The sequence below is a fragment of the Aquarana catesbeiana genome, linkage group LG12, assembly GCF_042186555.1.
Source record: "Aquarana catesbeiana isolate 2022-GZ linkage group LG12, ASM4218655v1, whole genome shotgun sequence".
NCBI classification, from domain to species: Eukaryota; Metazoa; Chordata; class Amphibia; order Anura; family Ranidae; genus Aquarana; species Aquarana catesbeiana.
Window position 1 is genome coordinate 190,737,564 of NC_133335.1, and position 20,771 is coordinate 190,758,334.

General features: G+C 47.2%; 35 non-coding genes across 35 annotated transcripts; 26 read left to right on the plus strand and 9 right to left on the minus strand.

Moving 5' to 3' along the window:
• Positions 1–504: 504 nt before the first annotated feature.
• TRNAI-AAU (transfer RNA isoleucine (anticodon AAU)) lies at positions 505–578 on the minus strand. Its single transcript has one exon. It is a non-coding gene; the product is annotated as a tRNA-Ile (tRNA).
• A 170-nt stretch (positions 579–748) lies between these two features.
• On the plus strand, positions 749–830 carry TRNAL-UAG (transfer RNA leucine (anticodon UAG)). The gene has a single exon. It is a non-coding gene; the product is annotated as a tRNA-Leu (tRNA).
• A 581-nt stretch (positions 831–1,411) lies between these two features.
• On the plus strand, positions 1,412–1,493 carry TRNAL-AAG (transfer RNA leucine (anticodon AAG)). The gene has a single exon. It is a non-coding gene; the product is annotated as a tRNA-Leu (tRNA).
• A 596-nt stretch (positions 1,494–2,089) lies between these two features.
• Positions 2,090–2,163, minus strand: TRNAI-AAU (transfer RNA isoleucine (anticodon AAU)). Its single transcript has one exon. It is a non-coding gene; the product is annotated as a tRNA-Ile (tRNA).
• Positions 2,164–2,333: 170 nt separating this feature from the next.
• On the plus strand, positions 2,334–2,415 carry TRNAL-UAG (transfer RNA leucine (anticodon UAG)). The gene has a single exon. It is a non-coding gene; the product is annotated as a tRNA-Leu (tRNA).
• Positions 2,416–2,862: 447 nt separating this feature from the next.
• On the plus strand, positions 2,863–2,944 carry TRNAL-AAG (transfer RNA leucine (anticodon AAG)). Its single transcript has one exon. It is a non-coding gene; the product is annotated as a tRNA-Leu (tRNA).
• Positions 2,945–3,540: 596 nt separating this feature from the next.
• Positions 3,541–3,614, minus strand: TRNAI-AAU (transfer RNA isoleucine (anticodon AAU)). Its single transcript has one exon. It is a non-coding gene; the product is annotated as a tRNA-Ile (tRNA).
• A 170-nt stretch (positions 3,615–3,784) lies between these two features.
• TRNAL-UAG (transfer RNA leucine (anticodon UAG)) lies at positions 3,785–3,866 on the plus strand. Its single transcript has one exon. It is a non-coding gene; the product is annotated as a tRNA-Leu (tRNA).
• Positions 3,867–4,447: 581 nt separating this feature from the next.
• On the plus strand, positions 4,448–4,529 carry TRNAL-AAG (transfer RNA leucine (anticodon AAG)). The gene has a single exon. It is a non-coding gene; the product is annotated as a tRNA-Leu (tRNA).
• A 596-nt stretch (positions 4,530–5,125) lies between these two features.
• On the minus strand, positions 5,126–5,199 carry TRNAI-AAU (transfer RNA isoleucine (anticodon AAU)). Its single transcript has one exon. It is a non-coding gene; the product is annotated as a tRNA-Ile (tRNA).
• A 170-nt stretch (positions 5,200–5,369) lies between these two features.
• TRNAL-UAG (transfer RNA leucine (anticodon UAG)) lies at positions 5,370–5,451 on the plus strand. Its single transcript has one exon. It is a non-coding gene; the product is annotated as a tRNA-Leu (tRNA).
• Positions 5,452–6,032: 581 nt separating this feature from the next.
• TRNAL-AAG (transfer RNA leucine (anticodon AAG)) lies at positions 6,033–6,114 on the plus strand. The gene has a single exon. It is a non-coding gene; the product is annotated as a tRNA-Leu (tRNA).
• A 596-nt stretch (positions 6,115–6,710) lies between these two features.
• On the minus strand, positions 6,711–6,784 carry TRNAI-AAU (transfer RNA isoleucine (anticodon AAU)). The gene has a single exon. It is a non-coding gene; the product is annotated as a tRNA-Ile (tRNA).
• Positions 6,785–6,954: 170 nt separating this feature from the next.
• On the plus strand, positions 6,955–7,036 carry TRNAL-UAG (transfer RNA leucine (anticodon UAG)). The gene has a single exon. It is a non-coding gene; the product is annotated as a tRNA-Leu (tRNA).
• A 581-nt stretch (positions 7,037–7,617) lies between these two features.
• On the plus strand, positions 7,618–7,699 carry TRNAL-AAG (transfer RNA leucine (anticodon AAG)). The gene has a single exon. It is a non-coding gene; the product is annotated as a tRNA-Leu (tRNA).
• Positions 7,700–8,295: 596 nt separating this feature from the next.
• Positions 8,296–8,369, minus strand: TRNAI-AAU (transfer RNA isoleucine (anticodon AAU)). Its single transcript has one exon. It is a non-coding gene; the product is annotated as a tRNA-Ile (tRNA).
• A 170-nt stretch (positions 8,370–8,539) lies between these two features.
• Positions 8,540–8,621, plus strand: TRNAL-UAG (transfer RNA leucine (anticodon UAG)). The gene has a single exon. It is a non-coding gene; the product is annotated as a tRNA-Leu (tRNA).
• A 581-nt stretch (positions 8,622–9,202) lies between these two features.
• On the plus strand, positions 9,203–9,284 carry TRNAL-AAG (transfer RNA leucine (anticodon AAG)). Its single transcript has one exon. It is a non-coding gene; the product is annotated as a tRNA-Leu (tRNA).
• Positions 9,285–9,880: 596 nt separating this feature from the next.
• TRNAI-AAU (transfer RNA isoleucine (anticodon AAU)) lies at positions 9,881–9,954 on the minus strand. The gene has a single exon. It is a non-coding gene; the product is annotated as a tRNA-Ile (tRNA).
• A 170-nt stretch (positions 9,955–10,124) lies between these two features.
• TRNAL-UAG (transfer RNA leucine (anticodon UAG)) lies at positions 10,125–10,206 on the plus strand. The gene has a single exon. It is a non-coding gene; the product is annotated as a tRNA-Leu (tRNA).
• A 581-nt stretch (positions 10,207–10,787) lies between these two features.
• On the plus strand, positions 10,788–10,869 carry TRNAL-AAG (transfer RNA leucine (anticodon AAG)). The gene has a single exon. It is a non-coding gene; the product is annotated as a tRNA-Leu (tRNA).
• Positions 10,870–11,708: 839 nt separating this feature from the next.
• Positions 11,709–11,790, plus strand: TRNAL-UAG (transfer RNA leucine (anticodon UAG)). The gene has a single exon. It is a non-coding gene; the product is annotated as a tRNA-Leu (tRNA).
• Positions 11,791–12,371: 581 nt separating this feature from the next.
• TRNAL-AAG (transfer RNA leucine (anticodon AAG)) lies at positions 12,372–12,453 on the plus strand. The gene has a single exon. It is a non-coding gene; the product is annotated as a tRNA-Leu (tRNA).
• An 840-nt stretch (positions 12,454–13,293) lies between these two features.
• On the plus strand, positions 13,294–13,375 carry TRNAL-UAG (transfer RNA leucine (anticodon UAG)). The gene has a single exon. It is a non-coding gene; the product is annotated as a tRNA-Leu (tRNA).
• A 581-nt stretch (positions 13,376–13,956) lies between these two features.
• On the plus strand, positions 13,957–14,038 carry TRNAL-AAG (transfer RNA leucine (anticodon AAG)). Its single transcript has one exon. It is a non-coding gene; the product is annotated as a tRNA-Leu (tRNA).
• Positions 14,039–14,878: 840 nt separating this feature from the next.
• Positions 14,879–14,960, plus strand: TRNAL-UAG (transfer RNA leucine (anticodon UAG)). Its single transcript has one exon. It is a non-coding gene; the product is annotated as a tRNA-Leu (tRNA).
• A 581-nt stretch (positions 14,961–15,541) lies between these two features.
• On the plus strand, positions 15,542–15,623 carry TRNAL-AAG (transfer RNA leucine (anticodon AAG)). Its single transcript has one exon. It is a non-coding gene; the product is annotated as a tRNA-Leu (tRNA).
• An 840-nt stretch (positions 15,624–16,463) lies between these two features.
• On the plus strand, positions 16,464–16,545 carry TRNAL-UAG (transfer RNA leucine (anticodon UAG)). Its single transcript has one exon. It is a non-coding gene; the product is annotated as a tRNA-Leu (tRNA).
• Positions 16,546–17,126: 581 nt separating this feature from the next.
• TRNAL-AAG (transfer RNA leucine (anticodon AAG)) lies at positions 17,127–17,208 on the plus strand. The gene has a single exon. It is a non-coding gene; the product is annotated as a tRNA-Leu (tRNA).
• A 596-nt stretch (positions 17,209–17,804) lies between these two features.
• Positions 17,805–17,878, minus strand: TRNAI-AAU (transfer RNA isoleucine (anticodon AAU)). The gene has a single exon. It is a non-coding gene; the product is annotated as a tRNA-Ile (tRNA).
• Positions 17,879–18,048: 170 nt separating this feature from the next.
• On the plus strand, positions 18,049–18,130 carry TRNAL-UAG (transfer RNA leucine (anticodon UAG)). Its single transcript has one exon. It is a non-coding gene; the product is annotated as a tRNA-Leu (tRNA).
• Positions 18,131–18,711: 581 nt separating this feature from the next.
• TRNAL-AAG (transfer RNA leucine (anticodon AAG)) lies at positions 18,712–18,793 on the plus strand. The gene has a single exon. It is a non-coding gene; the product is annotated as a tRNA-Leu (tRNA).
• A 596-nt stretch (positions 18,794–19,389) lies between these two features.
• Positions 19,390–19,463, minus strand: TRNAI-AAU (transfer RNA isoleucine (anticodon AAU)). The gene has a single exon. It is a non-coding gene; the product is annotated as a tRNA-Ile (tRNA).
• Positions 19,464–19,633: 170 nt separating this feature from the next.
• TRNAL-UAG (transfer RNA leucine (anticodon UAG)) lies at positions 19,634–19,715 on the plus strand. Its single transcript has one exon. It is a non-coding gene; the product is annotated as a tRNA-Leu (tRNA).
• A 581-nt stretch (positions 19,716–20,296) lies between these two features.
• TRNAL-AAG (transfer RNA leucine (anticodon AAG)) lies at positions 20,297–20,378 on the plus strand. The gene has a single exon. It is a non-coding gene; the product is annotated as a tRNA-Leu (tRNA).
• Positions 20,379–20,771: the final 393 nt, after the last annotated feature.

Consider the following 20,771-nt stretch of genomic DNA (forward strand, 5'->3'; position numbering starts at 1 on the left):
CTTACCTCTCTGCTCTAGCAGCATTAGAATAACTGCATTCATTGCATGTTTTGTTTGAGAAGTCTTCCAAAGGGCACACTTCTGGTGACTAGTGAAATGTCATCAACAGTATATAACAAGTCCAACTGAATGTGACTAACTCCTGTAAGCTAGATTCAACACTCCTACTTTAAGTGTAGACAGCAAAAACAAGCAGCAGTAATGAAAAGCTGGCACATTTTGTAGGAGAGTGCCAAGTGAACTTGCCACAGAATGCTGCACCCAAAGTCCACTCTCAAGCGTAAAACGACCACAACTTGCTGCCTCAGAAAGAGGACAGAAGCACATAAGTTGGCATCTTGGCCATCTGTGTCAAACTTCAACAACCTTTCATAATGGATAAAGTGGTGACCACTTGGAGTGGAGAGATCTGAGGCCTCCAGCACAAGCAATGAATGCAGAACATCGGACAGCAGAAAGCCACAGGGTACACATGCCTGAGACCATAAAGATCAAGCGCACGGATGGCCCGTACGGGGATCGAACCCGCGACCTTGGCGTTATTAGCACCACGCTCTAACCAACTGAGCTAACCGGCCAATATGCGACAGCTCAGCTGGGGCTGTGTCTTTCTTAGCCATCCCAGGCTCTCATTAAAGACAAGCTGCAGGAATTCCAGGTGTGCTATATCTATGCCACGGCCTCATCAATCCATGGAATGTAGAATATGTCCCTCAGCCTTTTAATGGTTAGCAAACAAGCTTTTGTAGGTAGCATGGCCGAGCGGTCTAAGGCGCTGGATTTAGGCTCCAGTCTCTTTGGGGGCGTGGGTTCGAATCCCACTGCTGCCAAGCTCTTTTAACAAATGCCTATCCTCGAGGGCTCAAGCGTCTATGAAGTTTCTGCTGCACTTTGCTGGCGTTCCTTGCTCTACACACTGGAATCTCAGAAAAGCAGCATTAGGAAATTGCATGTTTTGGTTGAGAAGTCTTCCAAAGGGCACACTTCTGATGAGATGACTAGTGAAATGTCGTCAACGTTACAAAACAAGTCCAACTCAATGTGACTACCTCCTGTAAGCTAGATTCCACGTTCACACTTTAAGTGTGGACACCAAAAAACAAGCAGCACTAATGAAAAGCTGGCACACTTTTCAGCAGAGTGCCAAGTGAACTAAGTGCCAGAATGCTGCACCCAAAGTCCACTCTCAAGCGTAAAGTGACCACAATCTGCAGCCTCAGAAAGAGGACTGAAGCACATAAGTTGGCATCTTGGCCATCTGTGTCAAACTTCAACAACCTTTCATAATGGATAAAGTGGTGAATACTTGAAGTTGAGAGTTCTGAGGCCTCCAGCACAAGCAATGAATTCAGAGCATGGAATGCAGACTATGTCCCGCCGCTTTTCAGTCATTAGCGAGCACTCTTTTACAGGTAGCATGGCCGAGCGGACTAAGGCGCTGGATTAAGGCTCCAGTCTCTTTGGGGGCGTGGGTTCGAATCCCACTGCTGCCAAGCTCTTTTAACAAAATCCCTATCCTCAAGGGCTCAAGCATCTCTGATGTTGCTGCAGTTCCTTGCCCAACACACTGGAATCTCAAAGAACACTTACCTCTCTGCTCTAGCAGCATTAGAATAACTGCATTCATTGCATGTTTTGTTTGAGAAGTCTTCCAAAGGGCACACTTCTGGTGACTAGTGAAATGTCATCAACAGTATATAACAAGTCCAACTGAATGTGACTAACTCCTGTAAGCTAGATTCAACACTCCTACTTTAAGTGTAGACAGCAAAAACAAGCAGCAGTAATGAAAAGCTGGCACATTTTGTAGGAGAGTGCCAAGTGAACTTGCCACAGAATGCTGCACCCAAAGTCCACTCTCAAGCGTAAAAGGACCACAACTTGCTGCCTCAGAAAGAGGACAGAAGCACATAAGTTGGCATCTTGGCCATCTGTGTCAAACTTCAACAACCTTTCATAATGGATAAAGTGGTGACCACTTGGAGTGGAGAGATCTGAGGCCTCCAGCACAAGCAATGAATGCAGAACATCGGACAGCAGAAAGCCACAGGGTACACATGCCTGAGACCATAAAGATCAAGCGCACGGATGGCCCGTACGGGGATCGAACCCGCGACCTTGGCGTTATTAGCACCACGCTCTAACCAACTGAGCTAACCGGCCAATATGCGACAGCCCAGCTGGGGCTGTGTCTTTCTTAGCCATCCCAGGCTCTCATTAAAGACAAGCTGCAGGAATTCCAGGTGTGCTATATCTATGCCACGGCCTCATCAATCCATGGAATGTAGAATATGTCCCTCCGCCTTTTAATGGTTAGCGAGCACTCTTTTGTAGGTAGCATGGCCGAGCGGTCTAAGGCGCTGGATTTAGGCTCCAGTCTCTTTGGGGGCGTGGGTTCGAATCCCACTGCTGCCAAGCTCTTCCAAAGGGCACACTTCTGATGAGATGACTAGTGAAATGTCGTCAACGTTACAAAACAAGTCCAACTCAATGTGACTACCTCCTGTAAGCTAGATTCCACGTTCACACTTTAAGTGTGGACACCAAAAAACAAGCAGCACTAATGAAAAGCTGGCACACTTTTCAGCAGAGTGCCAAGTGAACTAAGTGCCAGAATGCTGCACCCAAAGTCCACTCTCAAGCGTAAAGTGACCACAATCTGCAGCCTCAGAAAGAGGACTGAAGCACATAAGTTGGCATCTTGGCCATCTGTGTCAAACTTCAACAACCTTTCATAATGGATAAAGTGGTGAATACTTGAAGTTGAGAGTTCTGAGGCCTCCAGCACAAGCAATGAATTCAGAGCATGGAATGCAGACTATGTCCCGCCGCTTTTCAGTCATTAGCGAGCACTCTTTTACAGGTAGCATGGCCGAGCGGTCTAAGGCGCTGGATTAAGGCTCCAGTCTCTTTGGGGGCGTGGGTTCGAATCCCACTGCTGCCAAGCTCTTTTAACAAAATCCCTATCCTCAAGGGCTCAAGCATCTCTGATGTTGCTGCAGTTCCTTGCCCAACACACTGGAATCTCAAAGAACACTTACCTCTCTGCTCTAGCAGCATTAGAATAACTGCATTCATTGCATGTTTTGTTTGAGAAGTCTTCCAAAGGGCACACTTCTGGTGACTAGTGAAATGTCATCAACAGTATATAACAAGTCCAACTGAATGTGACTAACTCCTGTAAGCTAGATTCAACACTCCTACTTTAAGTGTAGACAGCAAAAACAAGCAGCAGTAATGAAAAGCTGGCACATTTTGTAGGAGAGTGCCAAGTGAACTTGCCACAGAATGCTGCACCCAAAGTCCACTCTCAAGCGTAAAACGACCACAACTTGCTGCCTCAGAAAGAGGACAGAAGCACATAAGTTGGCATCTTGGCCATCTGTGTCAAACTTCAACAACCTTTCATAATGGATAAAGTGGTGACCACTTGGAGTGGAGAGATCTGAGGCCTCCAGCACAAGCAATGAATGCAGAACATCGGACAGCAGAAAGCCACAGGGTACACATGCCTGAGACCATAAAGATCAAGCGCACGGATGGCCCGTACGGGGATCGAACCCGCGACCTTGGCGTTATTAGCACCACGCTCTAACCAACTGAGCTAACCGGCCAATATGCGACAGCCCAGCTGGGGCTGTGTCTTTCTTAGCCATCCCAGGCTCTCATTAAAGACAAGCTGCAGGAATTCCAGGTGTGCTATATCTATGCCACGGCCTCATCAATCCATGGAATGTAGAATATGTCCCTCCGCCTTTTAATGGTTAGCGAGCACTCTTTTGTAGGTAGCATGGCCGAGCGGTCTAAGGCGCTGGATTTAGGCTCCAGTCTCTTTGGGGGCGTGGGTTCGAATCCCACTGCTGCCAAGCTCTTTTAACAAATGCCTATCCTCGAGGGCTCAAGCGTCTATGAAGTTTCTGCTGCACTTTGCTGGCGTTCCTTGCTCTACACACTGGAATCTCAGAAAAGCAGCATTAGGAAATTGCATGTTTTGGTTGAGAAGTCTTCCAAAGGGCACACTTCTGATGAGATGACTAGTGAAATGTCGTCAACGTTACAAAACAAGTCCAACTCAATGTGACTACCTCCTGTAAGCTAGATACCACGTTCACACTTTAAGTGTGGACACCAAAAAACAAGCAGCACTAATGAAAAGCTGGCACACTTTTCAGCAGAGTGCCAAGTGAACTAAGTGCCAGAATGCTGCACCCAAAGTCCACTCTCAAGCGTAAAGTGACCACAATCTGCAGCCTCAGAAAGAGGACTGAAGCACATAAGTTGGCATCTTGGCCATCTGTGTCAAACTTCAACAACCTTTCATAATGGATAAAGTGGTGAATACTTGAAGTTGAGAGTTCTGAGGCCTCCAGCACAAGCAATGAATTCAGAGCATGGAATGCAGACTATGTCCCGCCGCTTTTCAGTCATTAGCGAGCACTCTTTTACAGGTAGCATGGCCGAGCGGTCTAAGGCGCTGGATTAAGGCTCCAGTCTCTTCGGGGGCGTGGGTTCGAATCCCACTGCTGCCAAGCTCTTTTAACAAAATCCCTATCCTCAAGGGCTCAAGCATCTCTGATGTTGCTGCAGTTCCTTGCCCAACACACTGGAATCTCAAAGAACACTTACCTCTCTGCTCTAGCAGCATTAGAATAACTGCATTCATTGCATGTTTTGTTTGAGAAGTCTTCCAAAGGGCACACTTCTGGTGACTAGTGAAATGTCATCAACAGTATATAACAAGTCCAACTGAATGTGACTAACTCCTGTAAGCTAGATTCAACACTCCTACTTTAAGTGTAGACAGCAAAAACAAGCAGCAGTAATGAAAAGCTGGCACATTTTGTAGGAGAGTGCCAAGTGAACTTGCCACAGAATGCTGCACCCAAAGTCCACTCTCAAGCGTAAAACGACCACAACTTGCTGCCTCAGAAAGAGGACAGAAGCACATAAGTTGGCATCTTGGCCATCTGTGTCAAACTTCAACAACCTTTCATAATGGATAAAGTGGTGACCACTTGGAGTGGAGAGATCTGAGGCCTCCAGCACAAGCAATGAATGCAGAACATCGGACAGCAGAAAGCCACAGGGTACACATGCCTGAGACCATAAAGATCAAGCGCACGGATGGCCCGTACGGGGATCGAACCCGCGACCTTGGCGTTATTAGCACCACGCTCTAACCAACTGAGCTAACCGGCCAATATGCGACAGCCCAGCTGGGGCTGTGTCTTTCTTAGCCATCCCAGGCTCTCATTAAAGACAAGCTGCAGGAATTCCAGGTGTGCTATATCTATGCCACGGCCTCATCAATCCATGGAATGTAGAATATGTCCCTCCGCCTTTTAATGGTTAGCGAGCACTCTTTTGTAGGTAGCATGGCCGAGCGGTCTAAGGCGCTGGATTTAGGCTCCAGTCTCTTTGGGGGCGTGGGTTCGAATCCCACTGCTGCCAAGCTCTTTTAACAAATGCCTATCCTCGAGGGCTCAAGCGTCTATGAAGTTTCTGCTGCACTTTGCTGGCGTTCCTTGCTCTACACACTGGAATCTCAGAAAAGCAGCATTAGGAAATTGCATGTTTTGGTTGAGAAGTCTTCCAAAGGGCACACTTCTGATGAGATGACTAGTGAAATGTCGTCAACGTTACAAAACAAGTCCAACTCAATGTGACTACCTCCTGTAAGCTAGATTCCACGTTCACACTTTAAGTGTGGACACCAAAAAACAAGCAGCACTAATGAAAAGCTGGCACACTTTTCAGCAGAGTGCCAAGTGAACTAAGTGCCAGAATGCTGCACCCAAAGTCCACTCTCAAGCGTAAAGTGACCACAATCTGCAGCCTCAGAAAGAGGACTGAAGCACATAAGTTGGCATCTTGGCCATCTGTGTCAAACTTCAACAACCTTTCATAATGGATAAAGTGGTGAATACTTGAAGTTGAGAGTTCTGAGGCCTCCAGCACAAGCAATGAATTCAGAGCATGGAATGCAGACTATGTCCCGCCGCTTTTCAGTCATTAGCGAGCACTCTTTTACAGGTAGCATGGCCGAGCGGTCTAAGGCGCTGGATTAAGGCTCCAGTCTCTTCGGGGGCGTGGGTTCGAATCCCACTGCTGCCAAGCTCTTTTAACAAAATCCCTATCCTCAAGGGCTCAAGCATCTCTGATGTTGCTGCAGTTCCTTGCCCAACACACTGGAATCTCAAAGAACACTTACCTCTCTGCTCTAGCAGCATTAGAATAACTGCATTCATTGCATGTTTTGTTTGAGAAGTCTTCCAAAGGGCACACTTCTGGTGACTAGTGAAATGTCATCAACAGTATATAACAAGTCCAACTGAATGTGACTAACTCCTGTAAGCTAGATTCAACACTCCTACTTTAAGTGTAGACAGCAAAAACAAGCAGCAGTAATGAAAAGCTGGCACATTTTGTAGGAGAGTGCCAAGTGAACTTGCCACAGAATGCTGCACCCAAAGTCCACTCTCAAGCGTAAAACGACCACAACTTGCTGCCTCAGAAAGAGGACAGAAGCACATAAGTTGGCATCTTGGCCATCTGTGTCAAACTTCAACAACCTTTCATAATGGATAAAGTGGTGACCACTTGGAGTGGAGAGATCTGAGGCCTCCAGCACAAGCAATGAATGCAGTACATCGGACAGCAGAAAGCCACAGGGTACACATGCCTGAGACCATAAAGATCAAGCGCACGGATGGCCCGTACGGGGATCGAACCCGCGACCTTGGCGTTATTAGCACCACGCTCTAACCAACTGAGCTAACCGGCCAATATGCGACAGCCCAGCTGGGGCTGTGTCTTTCTTAGCCATCCCAGGCTCTCATTAAAGACAAGCTGCAGGAATTCCAGGTGTGCTATATCTATGCCACGGCCTCATCAATCCATGGAATGTAGAATATGTCCCTCCGCCTTTTAATGGTTAGCGAGCACTCTTTTGTAGGTAGCATGGCCGAGCGGTCTAAGGCGCTGGATTTAGGCTCCAGTCTCTTTGGTGGCGTGGGTTCGAATCCCACTGCTGCCAAGCTCTTTTAACAAATGCCTATCCTCGAGGGCTCAAGCGTCTATGAAGTTTCTGCTGCACTTTGCTGGCGTTCCTTGCTCTACACACTGGAATCTCAGAAAAGCAGCATTAGGAAATTGCATGTTTTGGTTGAGAAGTCTTCCAAAGGGCACACTTCTGATGAGATGACTAGTGAAATGTCGTCAACGTTACAAAACAAGTCCAACTCAATGTGACTACCTCCTGTAAGCTAGATTCCACGTTCACACTTTAAGTGTGGACACCAAAAAACAAGCAGCACTAATGAAAAGCTGGCACACTTTTCAGCAGAGTGCCAAGTGAACTAAGTGCCAGAATGCTGCACCCAAAGTCCACTCTCAAGCGTAAAGTGACCACAATCTGCAGCCTCAGAAAGAGGACTGAAGCACATAAGTTGGCATCTTGGCCATCTGTGTCAAACTTCAACAACCTTTCATAATGGATAAAGTGGTGAATACTTGAAGTTGAGAGTTCTGAGGCCTCCAGCACAAGCAATGAATTCAGAGCATGGAATGCAGACTATGTCCCGCCACTTTTCAGTCATTAGCGAGCACTCTTTTACAGGTAGCATGGCCGAGGGGTCTAAGGCGCTGGATTAAGGCTCCAGTCTCTTTGGGGGCGTGGGTTCAAATCCCACTGCTGCCAAGCTCTTTTAACAAAATCCCTATCCTCAAGGGCTCAAGCATCTCTGATGTTGCTGCAGTTCCTTGCCCAACACACTGGAATCTCAAAGAACACTTACCTCTCTGCTCTAGCAGCATTAGAATAACTGCATTCATTGCATGTTTTGTTTGAGAAGTCTTCCAAAGGGCACACTTCTGGTGACTAGTGAAATGTCATCAACAGTATATAACAAGTCCAACTGAATGTGACTAACTCCTGTAAGCTAGATTCAACACTCCTACTTTAAGTGTAGACAGCAAAAACAAGCAGCAGTAATGAAAAGCTGGCACATTTTGTAGGAGAGTGCCAAGTGAACTTGCCACAGAATGCTGCACCCAAAGTCCACTCTCAAGCGTAAAACGACCACAACTTGCTGCCTCAGAAAGAGGACAGAAGCACATAAGTTGGCATCTTGGCCATCTGTGTCAAACTTCAACAACCTTTCATAATGGATAAAGTGGTGACCACTTGGAGTGGAGAGATCTGAGGCCTCCAGCACAAGCAATGAATGCAGAACATCGGACAGCAGAAAGCCACAGGGTACACATGCCTGAGACCATAAAGATCAAGCGCACGGATGGCCCGTACGGGGATCGAACCCGCGACCTTGGCGTTATTAGCACCACGCTCTAACCAACTGAGCTAACCGGCCAATATGCGACAGCCCAGCTGGGGCTGTGTCTTTCTTAGCCATCCCAGGCTCTCATTAAAGACAAGCTGCAGGAATTCCAGGTGTGCTATATCTATGCCACGGCCTCATCAATCCATGGAATGTAGAATATGTCCCTCCGCCTTTTAATGGTTAGCGAGCACTCTTTTGTAGGTAGCATGGCCGAGCGGTCTAAGGCGCTGGATTTAGGCTCCAGTCTCTTTGGGGGCGTGGGTTCGAATCCCACTGCTGCCAAGCTCTTTTAACAAATGCCTATCCTCGAGGGCTCAAGCGTCTATGAAGTTTCTGCTGCACTTTGCTGGCGTTCCTTGCTCTACACACTGGAATCTCAGAAAAGCAGCATTAGGAAATTGCATGTTTTGGTTGAGAAGTCTTCCAAAGGGCACACTTCTGATGAGATGACTAGTGAAATGTCGTCAACGTTACAAAACAAGTCCAACTCAATGTGACTACCTCCTGTAAGCTAGATTCCACGTTCACACTTTAAGTGTGGACACCAAAAAACAAGCAGCACTAATGAAAAGCTGGCACACTTTTCAGCAGAGTGCCAAGTGAACTAAGTGCCAGAATGCTGCACCCAAAGTCCACTCTCAAGCGTAAAGTGACCACAATCTGCAGCCTCAGAAAGAGGACTGAAGCACATAAGTTGGCATCTTGGCCATCTGTGTCAAACTTCAACAACCTTTCATAATGGATAAAGTGGTGAATACTTGAAGTTGAGAGTTCTGAGGCCTCCAGCACAAGCAATGAATTCAGAGCATGGAATGCAGACTATGTCCCGCCGCTTTTCAGTCATTAGCGAGCACTCTTTTACAGGTAGCATGGCCGAGCGGTCTAAGGCGCTGGATTAAGGCTCCAGTCTCTTCGCGGGCGTGGGTTCGAATCCCACTGCTGCCAAGCTCTTTTAACAAAATCCCTATCCTCAAGGGCTCAAGCATCTCTGATGTTGCTGCAGTTCCTTGCCCAACACACTGACATCTCAAAGAACACTTACCTCTCTGCTCTAGCAGCATTAGAATAACTGCATTCATTGCATGTTTTGTTTGAGAAGTCTTCCAAAGGGCACACTTCTGGTGACTAGTGAAATGTCATCAACAGTATATAACAAGTCCAACTGAATGTGACTAACTCCTGTAAGCTAGATTCAACACTCCTACTTTAAGTGTAGACAGCAAAAACAAGCAGCAGTAATGAAAAGCTGGCACATTTTGTAGGAGAGTGCCAAGTGAACTTGCCACAGAATGCTGCACCCAAAGTCCACTCTCAAGCGTAAAACGACCACAACTTGCTGCCTCAGAAAGAGGACAGAAGCACATAAGTTGGCATCTTGGCCATCTGTGTCAAACTTCAACAACCTTTCATAATGGATAAAGTGGTGACCACTTGGAGTGGAGAGATCTGAGGCCTCCAGCACAAGCAATGAATGCAGAACATCGGACAGCAGAAAGCCACAGGGTACACATGCCTGAGACCATAAAGATCAAGCGCACGGATGGCCCGTACGGGGATCGAACCCGCGACCTTGGCGTTATTAGCACCACGCTCTAACCAACTGAGCTAACCGGCCAATATGCGACAGCCCAGCTGGGGCTGTGTCTTTCTTAGCCATCCCAGGCTCTCATTAAAGACAAGCTGCAGGAATTCCAGGTGTGCTATATCTATGCCACGGCCTCATCAATCCATGGAATGTAGAATATGTCCCTCCGCCTTTTAATGGTTAGCGAGCACTCTTTTGTAGGTAGCATGGCCGAGCGGTCTAAGGCGCTGGATTTAGGCTCCAGTCTCTTTGGGGGCGTGGGTTCGAATCCCACTGCTGCCAAGCTCTTTTAACAAATGCCTATCCTCGAGGGCTCAAGCGTCTATGAAGTTTCTGCTGCACTTTGCTGGCGTTCCTTGCTCTACACACTGGAATCTCAGAAAAGCAGCATTAGGAAATTGCATGTTTTGGTTGAGAAGTCTTCCAAAGGGCACACTTCTGATGAGATGACTAGTGAAATGTCGTCAACGTTACAAAACAAGTCCAACTCAATGTGACTACCTCCTGTAAGCTAGATACCACGTTCACACTTTAAGTGTGGACACCAAAAAACAAGCAGCACTAATGAAAAGCTGGCACACTTTTCAGCAGAGTGCCAAGTGAACTAAGTGCCAGAATGCTGCACCCAAAGTCCACTCTCAAGCGTAAAGTGACCACAATCTGCAGCCTCAGAAAGAGGACTGAAGCACATAAGTTGGCATCTTGGCCATCTGTGTCAAACTTCAACAACCTTTCATAATGGATAAAGTGGTGAATACTTGAAGTTGAGAGTTCTGAGGCCTCCAGCACAAGCAATGAATTCAGAGCATGGAATGCAGACTATGTCCCGCCGCTTTTCAGTCATTAGCGAGCACTCTTTTACAGGTAGCATGGCCGAGCGGTCTAAGGCGCTGGATTAAGGCTCCAGTCTCTTCGGGGGCGTGGGTTCGAATCCCACTGCTGCCAAGCTCTTTTAACAAAATCCCTATCCTCAAGGGCTCAAGCATCTCTGATGTTGCTGCAGTTCCTTGCCCAACACACTGGAATCTCAAAGAACACTTACCTCTCTGCTCTAGCAGCATTAGAATAACTGCATTCATTGCATGTTTTGTTTGAGAAGTCTTCCAAAGGGCACACTTCTGGTGACTAGTGAAATGTCATCAACAGTATATAACAAGTCCAACTGAATGTGACTAACTCCTGTAAGCTAGATTCAACACTCCTACTTTAAGTGTAGACAGCAAAAACAAGCAGCAGTAATGAAAAGCTGGCACATTTTGTAGGAGAGTGCCAAGTGAACTTGCCACAGAATGCTGCACCCAAAGTCCACTCTCAAGCGTAAAACGACCACAACTTGCTGCCTCAGAAAGAGGACAGAAGCACATAAGTTGGCATCTTGGCCATCTGTGTCAAACTTCAACAACCTTTCATAATGGATAAAGTGGTGACCACTTGGAGTGGAGAGATCTGAGGCCTCCAGCACAAGCAATGAATGCAGAACATCGGACAGCAGAAAGCCACAGGTACACATGCCTGAGACCATAAAGATCAAGCGCACGGATGGCCCGTACAGGGATCGAACCCGCGACCTTGGCGTTATTAGCACCACGCTCTAACCAACTGAGCTAACCGGCCAATATGCGACAGCCCAGCTGGGGCTGTGTCTTTCTTAGCCATCCCAGGCTCTCATTAAAGACAAGCTGCAGGAATTCCAGGTGTGCTATATCTATGCCACGGCCTCATCAATCCATGGAATGTAGAATATGTCCCTCCGCCTTTTAATGGTTAGCGAGCACTCTTTTGTAGGTAGCATGGCCGAGCGGTCTAAGGCGCTGGATTTAGGCTCCAGTCTCTTTGGGGGCGTGGGTTCGAATCCCACTGCTGCCAAGCTCTTTTAACAAATGCCTATCCTCGAGGGCTCAAGCGTCTATGAAGTTTCTGCTGCACTTTGCTGGCGTTCCTTGCTCTACACACTGGAATCTCAGAAAAGCAGCATTAGGAAATTGCATGTTTTGGTTGAGAAGTCTTCCAAAGGGCACACTTCTGATGAGATGACTAGTGAAATGTCGTCAACGTTACAAAACAAGTCCAACTCAATGTGACTACCTCCTGTAAGCTAGATTCCACGTTCACACTTTAAGTGTGGACACCAAAAAACAAGCAGCACTAATGAAAAGCTGGCACACTTTTCAGCAGAGTGCCAAGTGAACTAAGTGCCAGAATGCTGCACCCAAAGTCCACTCTCAAGCGTAAAGTGACCACAATCTGCAGCCTCAGAAAGAGGACTGAAGCACATAAGTTGGCATCTTGGCCATCTGTGTCAAACTTCAACAACCTTTCATAATGGATAAAGTGGTGAATACTTGAAGTTGAGAGTTCTGAGGCCTCCAGCACAAGCAATGAATTCAGAGCATGGAATGCAGACTATGTCCCGCCGCTTTTCAGTCATTAGCGAGCACTCTTTTACAGGTAGCATGGCCGAGCGGTCTAAGGCGCTGGATTAAGGCTCCAGTCTCTTCGGGGGCGTGGGTTCGAATCCCACTGCTGCCAAGCTCTTTTAACAAAATCCCTATCCTCAAGGGCTCAAGCATCTCTGATGTTGCTGCAGTTCCTTGCCCAACACACTGGAATCTCAAAGAACACTTACCTCTCTGCTCTAGCAGCATTAGAATAACTGCATTCATTGCATGTTTTGTTTGAGAAGTCTTCCAAAGGGCACACTTCTGGTGACTAGTGAAATGTCATCAACAGTATATAACAAGTCCAACTGAATGTGACTAACTCCTGTAAGCTAGATTCAACACTCCTACTTTAAGTGTAGACAGCAAAAACAAGCAGCAGTAATGAAAAGCTGGCACATTTTGTAGGAGAGTGCCAAGTGAACTTGCCACAGAATGCTGCACCCAAAGTCCACTCTCAAGCGTAAAACGACCACAACTTGCTGCCTCAGAAAGAGGACAGAAGCACATAAGTTGGCATCTTGGCCATCTGTGTCAAACTTCAACAACCTTTCATAATGGATAAAGTGGTGACCACTTGGAGTGGAGAGATCTGAGGCCTCCAGCACAAGCAATGAATGCAGAACATCGGACAGCAGAAAGCCACAGGGTACACATGCCTGAGACCATAAAGATCAAGCGCACGGATGGCCCGTACGGGGATCGAACCCGCGACCTTGGCGTTATTATCACCACGCTCTAACCAACTGAGCTAACCGGCCAATATGCGACAGCCCAACTGGGGCTGTGTCTTTCTTAGCCATCCCAGGCTCTCATTAAAGACAAGCTGCAGGAATTCCAGGTGTGCTATATCTATGCCACGGCCTCATCAATCCATGGAATGTAGAATATGTCCCTCCGCCTTTTAATGGTTAGCGAGCACTCTTTTGTAGGTAGCATGGCCGAGCGGTCTAAGGCGCTGGATTTAGGCTCCAGTCTCTTTGGGGGCGTGGGTTCGAATCCCACTGCTGCCAAGCTCTTTTAACAAATGCCTATCCTCGAGGGCTCAAGCGTCTATGAAGTTTCTGCTGCACTTTGCTGGCGTTCCTTGCTCTACACACTGGAATCTCAGAAAAGCAGCATTAGGAAATTGCATGTTTTGGTTGAGAAGTCTTCCAAAGGGCACACTTCTGATGAGATGACTAGTGAAATGTCGTCAACGTTACAAAACAAGTCCAACTCAATGTGACTACCTCCTGTAAGCTAGATTCCACGTTCACACTTTAAGTGTGGACACCAAAAAACAAGCAGCACTAATGAAAAGCTGGCACACTTTTCAGCAGAGTGCCAAGTGAACTAAGTGCCAGAATGCTGCACCCAAAGTCCACTCTCAAGCGTAAAGTGACCACAATCTGCAGCCTCAGAAAGAGGACTGAAGCACATAAGTTGGCATCTTGGCCATCTGTGTCAAACTTCAACAACCTTTCATAATGGATAAAGTGGTGAATACTTGAAGTTGAGAGTTCTGAGGCCTCCAGCACAAGCAATGAATTCAGAGCATGGAATGCAGACTATGTCCCGCCGCTTTTCAGTCATTAGCGAGCACTCTTTTACAGGTAGCATGGCCGAGCGGTCTAAGGCGCTGGATTAAGGCTCCAGTCTCTTCGGGGGCGTGGGTTCGAATCCCACTGCTGCCAAGCTCTTTTAACAAAATCCCTATCCTCAAGGGCTCAAGCATCTCTGATGTTGCTGCAGTTCCTTGCCCAACACACTGGAATCTCAAAGAACACTTACCTCTCTGCTCTAGCAGCATTAGAATAACTGCATTCATTGCATGTTTTGTTTGAGAAGTCTTCCAAAGGGCACACTTCTGGTGACTAGTGAAATGTCATCAACAGTATATAACAAGTCCAACTGAATGTGACTAACTCCTGTAAGCTATATTCAACACTCCTACTTTAAGTGTAGACAGCAAAAACAAGCAGCAGTAATGAAAAGCTGGCACATTTTGTAGGAGAGTGCCAAGTGAACTTGCCACAGAATGCTGCACCCAAAGTCCACTCTCAAGCGTAAAACGACCACAACTTGCTGCCTCAGAAAGAGGACAGAAGCACATAAGTTGGCATCTTGGCCATCTGTGTCAAACTTCAACAACCTTTCATAATGGATAAAGTGGTGACCACTTGGAGTGGAGAGATCTGAGGCCTCCAGCACAAGCAATGAATGCAGAACATCGGACAGCAGAAAGCCACAGGGTACACATGCCTGAGACCATAAAGATCAAGCGCACGGATGGCCCGTACGGGGATCCAACCCACGACCTTGGCGTTATTAGCACCACGCTCTAACCAACTGAGCTAACTGGCCAATATGCAACAGCCCAGCTGGGGCTGTGTCTTTCTTAGCCATCCCAGGCTCTCATTAAAGACAAGCTGCAGGAATTCCAGGTGTGCTATATCTATGCCACGGCCTCATCAATCCATGGAATGTAGAATATGTCCCTCCGCCTTTTAATGGTTAGCGAGCACTCTTTTGTAGGTAGCATGGCCGAGCGGTCTAAGGCGCTGGATTTAGGCTCCAGTCTCTTTGGGGGCGTGGGTTCGAATCCCACTGCTGCCAAGCTCTTTTAACAAATGCCTATCCTCGAGGGCTCAAGCGTCTATGAAGTTTCTGCTGCACTTTGCTGGCGTTCCTTGCTCTACACACTGGAATCTCAGAAAAGCAGCATTAGGAAATTGCATGTTTTGGTTGAGAAGTCTTCCAAAGGGCACACTTCTGATGAGATGACTAGTGAAATGTCGTCAACGTTACAAAACAAGTCCAACTCAATGTGACTACCTCCTGTAAGCTAGATTCCACGTTCACACTTTAAGTGTGGACACCAAAAAACAAGCAGCACTAATGAAAAGCTGGCACACTTTTCAGCAGAGTGCCAAGTGAACTAAGTGCCAGAATGCTGCACCCAAAGTCCACTCTCAAGCGTAAAGTGACCACAATCTGCAGCCTCAGAAAGAGGACTGAAGCACATAAGTTGGCATCTTGGCCATCTGTGTCAAACTTCAACAACCTTTCATAATGGATAAAGTGGTGAATACTTGAAGTTGAGAGTTCTGAGGCCTCCAGCACAAGCAATGAATTCAGAGCATGGAATGCAGACTATGTCCCGCCGCTTTTCAGTCATTAGCGAGCACTCTTTTACAGGTAGCATGGCCGAGCGGTCTAAGGCGCTGGATTAAGGCTCCAGTCCCTTCGGGGGCGTGGGTTCGAATCCCACTGCTGCCAAGCTCTTTTAACAAAATCCCTATCCTCAAGGGCTCAAGCATCTCTGATGTTGCTGCAGTTCCTTGCCCAACACACTGGAATCTCAAAGAACACTTACCTCTCTGCTCTAGCAGCATTAGAATAACTGCATTCATTGCATGTTTTGTTTGAGAAGTCTTCCAAAGGGCACACTTCTGGTGACTAGTGAAATGTCATCAACAGTATATAACAAGTCCAACTGAATGTGACTAACTCCTGTAAGCTAGATTCAACACTCCTACTTTAAGTGTAGACAGCAAAAACAAGCAGCAGTAATGAAAAGCTGGCACATTTTGTAGGAGAGTGCCAAGTGAACTTGCCACAGAATGCTGCACCCAAAGTCCACTCTCAAGCGTAAAACGACCACAACTTGCTGCCTCAGAAAGAGGACAGAAGCACATAAGTTGGCATCTTGGCCATCTGTGTCAAACTTCAACAACCTTTCATAATGGATAAAGTGGTGACCACTTGGAGTGGAGAGATCTGAGGCCTCCAGCACAAGCAATGAATGCAGAACATCGGACAGCAGAAAGCCACAGGGTACACATGCCTGAGACCATAAAGATCAAGCGTACGGATGGCCCGAAAGGGGATCGAACCCGCGACCTTGGCGTTATTAGCACCACGCTCTAACCAACTGAGCTAACCGGCCAATATGCAACAGCCCAGCTGGGGCTGTGTCTTTCTTAGCCATCCCAGGCTCTCATTAAAGACAAGCTGCAGGAATTCCAGGTGTGCTATATCTATGCCACGGCCTCATCAATCCATGGAATGTAGAATATGTCCCTCCGCCTTTTAATGGTTAGCGAGCACTCTTTTGTAGGTAGCATGGCTGAGCGGTCTAAGGCGCTGGATTTAGGCTCCAGTCTCTTTGGGGGCGTGGGTTCGAATCCCACTGCTGCCAAGCTCTTTTAACAAATGCCTATCCTCGAGGGCTCAAGCGTCTATGAAGTTTCTGCTGCACTTTGCTGGCGTTCCTTGCTCTACACACTGGAATCTCAGAAAAGCAGCATTAGGAAATTGCATGTTTTGGTTGAGAAGTCTTCCAAAGGGCACACTTCTGATGAGATGACTAGTGAAATGTCGTCAACGTTACAAAACAAGTCCAACTCAATGTGACTACCTCCTGTAAGCTAGATTCCACGTTCACACTTTAAGTGTGGACACCAAAAAACAAGCAGCACTAATGAAAAGCTGGCACACTTTTCAGCAGAGTGCCAAGTGAACTAAGTGCCAGAATGCTGCACCCAAAGTCCACTCTCAAGCGTAAAGTGACCACAATCTGCAGCCTCAGAAAGAGGACTGAAGCACATAAGTTGGCATCTTGGCCATCTGTGTCAAACTTCAACAACCTTTCATAATGGATAAAGTGGTGAATACTTGAAGTTGAGAGTTCTGAGGCCTCCAGCACAAGCAATGAATTCAGAGCATGGAATGCAGACTATGTCCCGCCGCTTTTCAGTCATTAGCGAGCACTCTTTTACAGGTAGCATGGCCGAGCGGTCTAAGGCGCTGGATTAAGGCTCCAGTCTCTTCGGGGGCGTGGGTTCGAATCCCACTGCTGCCAAGCTCTTTTAACAAAATCCCTATCCTCAAGGGCTCAAGCATCTCTGATGTTGCTGCAGTTCCTTGCCCAACACACTGGAATCTCAAAGAACACTTACCTCTCTGCTCTAGCAGCATTAGAATAACTGCATTCATTGCATGTTTTGTTTGAGAAGTCTTCCAAAGGGCACACTTCTGGTGACTAGTGAAATGTCATCAACAGTATATAACAAGTCCAACTGAATGTGACTAACTCCTGTAAGCTAGATTCAACACTCCTACTTTAAGTATAGACAGCAAAAACAAGCAGCAGTAATGAAAAGCTGGCACATTTTGTAGGAGAGTGCCAAGTGAACTTGCCACAGAATGCTGCACCCAAAGTCCACTCTCAAGCGTAAAACGACCACAACTTGCTGCCTCAGAAAGAGGACAGAAGCACATAAGTTGGCATCTTGGCCATCTGTGTCAAACTTCAACAACCTTTCATAATGGATAAAGTGGTGACCACTTGGAGTGGAGAGATCTGAGGCCTCCAGCACAAGCAATGAATGCAGAACATCGGACAGCAGAAAGCCACAGGGTACACATGCCTGAGACCATAAAGATCAAGCGCACGGATGGCCCGTACGGGGATCGAACCCGCGACCTTGGCGTTATTAGCACCACGCTCTAACCAACTGAGCTAACCGGCCAATATGCGACAGCCCAGCTGGGGCTGTGTCTTTCTTAGCCATCCCAGGCTCTCATTAAAGACAAGCTGCAGGAATTCCAGGTGTGCTATATCTATGCCACGGCCTCATCAATCCATGGAATGTAGAATATGTCCCTCCGCCTTTTAATGGTTAGCGAGCACTCTTTTGTAGGTAGCATGGCCGAGCGGTCTAAGGCGCTGGATTTAGGCTCCAGTCTCTTTGGGGGCGTGGGTTCGAATCCCACTGCTGCCAAGCTCTTTTAACAAATGCCTATCCTCGAGGGCTCAAGCGTCTATGAAGTTTCTGCTGCACTTTGCTGGCGTTCCTTGCTCTACACACTGGAATCTCAGAAAAGCAGCATTAGGAAATTGCATGTTTTGGTTGAGAAGTCTTCCAAAGGGCACACTTCTGATGAGGTGACTAGTGAAATGTCGTCAACGTTACAAAACAAGTCCAACTCAATGTGACTACCTCCTGTAAGCTAGATTCCACGTTCACACTTTAAGTGTGGACACCAAAAAACAAGCAGCACTAATGAAAAGCTGGCACACTTTTCAGCAGAGTGCCAAGTGAACTAAGTGCCAGAATGCTGCACCCAAAGTCCACTCTCAAGCGTAAAGTGACCACAATCTGCAGCCTCAGAAAGAGGACTGAAGCACATAAGTTGGCATCTTGGCCATCTGTGTCAAACTTCAACAACCTTTCATAATGGATAAAGTGGTGAATACTTGAAGTTGAGAGTTCTGAGGCCTCCAGCACAAGCAATGAATTCAGAGCATGGAATGCAGACTATGTCCCGCCGCTTTTCAGTCATTAGCGAGCACTCTTTTACAGGTAGCATGGCCGAGCGGTCTAAGGCGCTGGATTAAGGCTCCAGTCTCTTCGGGGGCGTGGGTTCGAATCCCACTGCTGCCAAGCTCTTTTAACAAAATCCCTATCCTCAAGGGCTCAAGCATCTCTGATGTTGCTGCAGTTCCTTGCCCAACACACTGGAATCTCAAAGAACACTTACCTCTCTGCTCTAGCAGCATTAGAATAACTGCATTCATTGCATGTTTTGTTTGAGAAGTCTTCCAAAGGGCACACTTCTGGTGACTAGTGAAATGTCATCAACAGTATATAACAAGTCCAACTGAATGTGACTAACTCCTGTAAGCTAGATTCAACACTCCTACTTTAAGTGTAGACAGCAAAAACAAGCAGCAGTAATGAAAAGCTGGCACATTTTGTAGGAGAGTGCCAAGTGAACTTGCCACAGAATGCTGCACCCAAAGTCCACTCTCAAGCGTAAAACGACCACAACTTGCTGCCTCAGAAAGAGGACAGAAGCACATAAGTTGGCATCTTGGCCATCTGTGTCAAACTTCAACAACCTTTCATAATGGATAAAGTGGTGACCACTTGGAGTGGAGAGATCTGAGGCCTCCAGCACAAGCAATGAATGCAGAACATCGGACAGCAGAAAGCCACAGGGTACACATGCCTGAGACCATAAAGATCAAGCGCACGGATGGCCCGTACGGGGATCGAACCCGCGACCTTGGCGTTATTAGCACCACGCTCTAACCAACTGAGCTAACCGGCCAATATGCGACAGCCCAGCTGGGGCTGTGTCTTTCTTAGCCATCCCAGGCTCTCATTAAAGACAAGCTGCAGGAATTCCAGGTGTGCTATATCTATGCCACGGCCTCATCAATCCATGGAATGTAGAATATGTCCCTCCGCCTTTTAATGGTTAGCGAGCACTCTTTTGTAGGTAGCATGGCCGAGCGGTCTAAGGCGCTGGATTTAGGCTCCAGTCTCTTTGGGGGCGTGGGTTCGAATCCCACTGCTGCCAAGCTCTTTTAACAAATGCCTATCCTCGAGGGCTCAAGCGTCTATGAAGTTTCTGCTGCACTTTGCTGGCGTTCCTTGCTCTACACACTGGAATCTCAGAAAAGCAGCATTAGGAAATTGCATGTTTTGGTTGAGAAGTCTTCCAAAGGGCACACTTCTGATGAGATGACTAGTGAAATGTCGTCAACGTTACAAAACAAGTCCAACTCAATGTGACTACCTCCTGTAAGCTAGATTCCACGTTCACACTTTAAGTGTGGACACCAAAAAACAAGCAGCACTAATGAAAAGCTGGCACACTTTTCAGCAGAGTGCCAAGTGAACTAAGTGCCAGAATGCTGCACCCAAAGTCCACTCTCAAGCGTAAAGTGACCACAATCTGCAGCCTCAGAAAGAGGACTGAAGCACATAAGTTGGCATCTTGGCCATCTGTGTCAAACTTCAACAACCTTTCATAATGGATAAAGTGGTGAATACTTGAAGTTGAGAGTTCTGAGGCCTCCAGCACAAGCAATGAATTCAGAGCATGGAATGCAGGCTATGTCCCGCCGCTTTTCAGTCATTAGCGAGCACTCTTTTACAGGTAGCATGGCCGAGCGGTCTAAGGCGCTGGATTAAGGCTCCAGTCTCTTCGGGGGCGTGGGTTCGAATCCCACTGCTGCCAAGCTCTTTTAACAAAATCCCTATCCTCAAGGGCTCAAGCATCTCTGATGTTGCTGCAGTTCCTTGCCCAACACACTGGAATCTCAAAGAACACTTACCTCTCTGCTCTAGCAGCATTAGAATAACTGCATTCATTGCATGTTTTGTTTGAGAAGTCTTCCAAAGGGCACACTTCTGGTGACTAGTGAAATGTCATCAACAGTATATAACAAGTCCAACTGAATGTGACTAACTCCTGTAAGCTAGATTCAACACTCCTACTTTAAGTGTAGACAGCAAAAACAAGCAGCAGTAATGAAAAGCTGGCACGTTTTGTAGGAGAGTGCCAAGTGAACTTGCCACAGAATGCTGCACCCAAAGTCCACTCTCAAGCGTAAAACGACCACAACTTGCT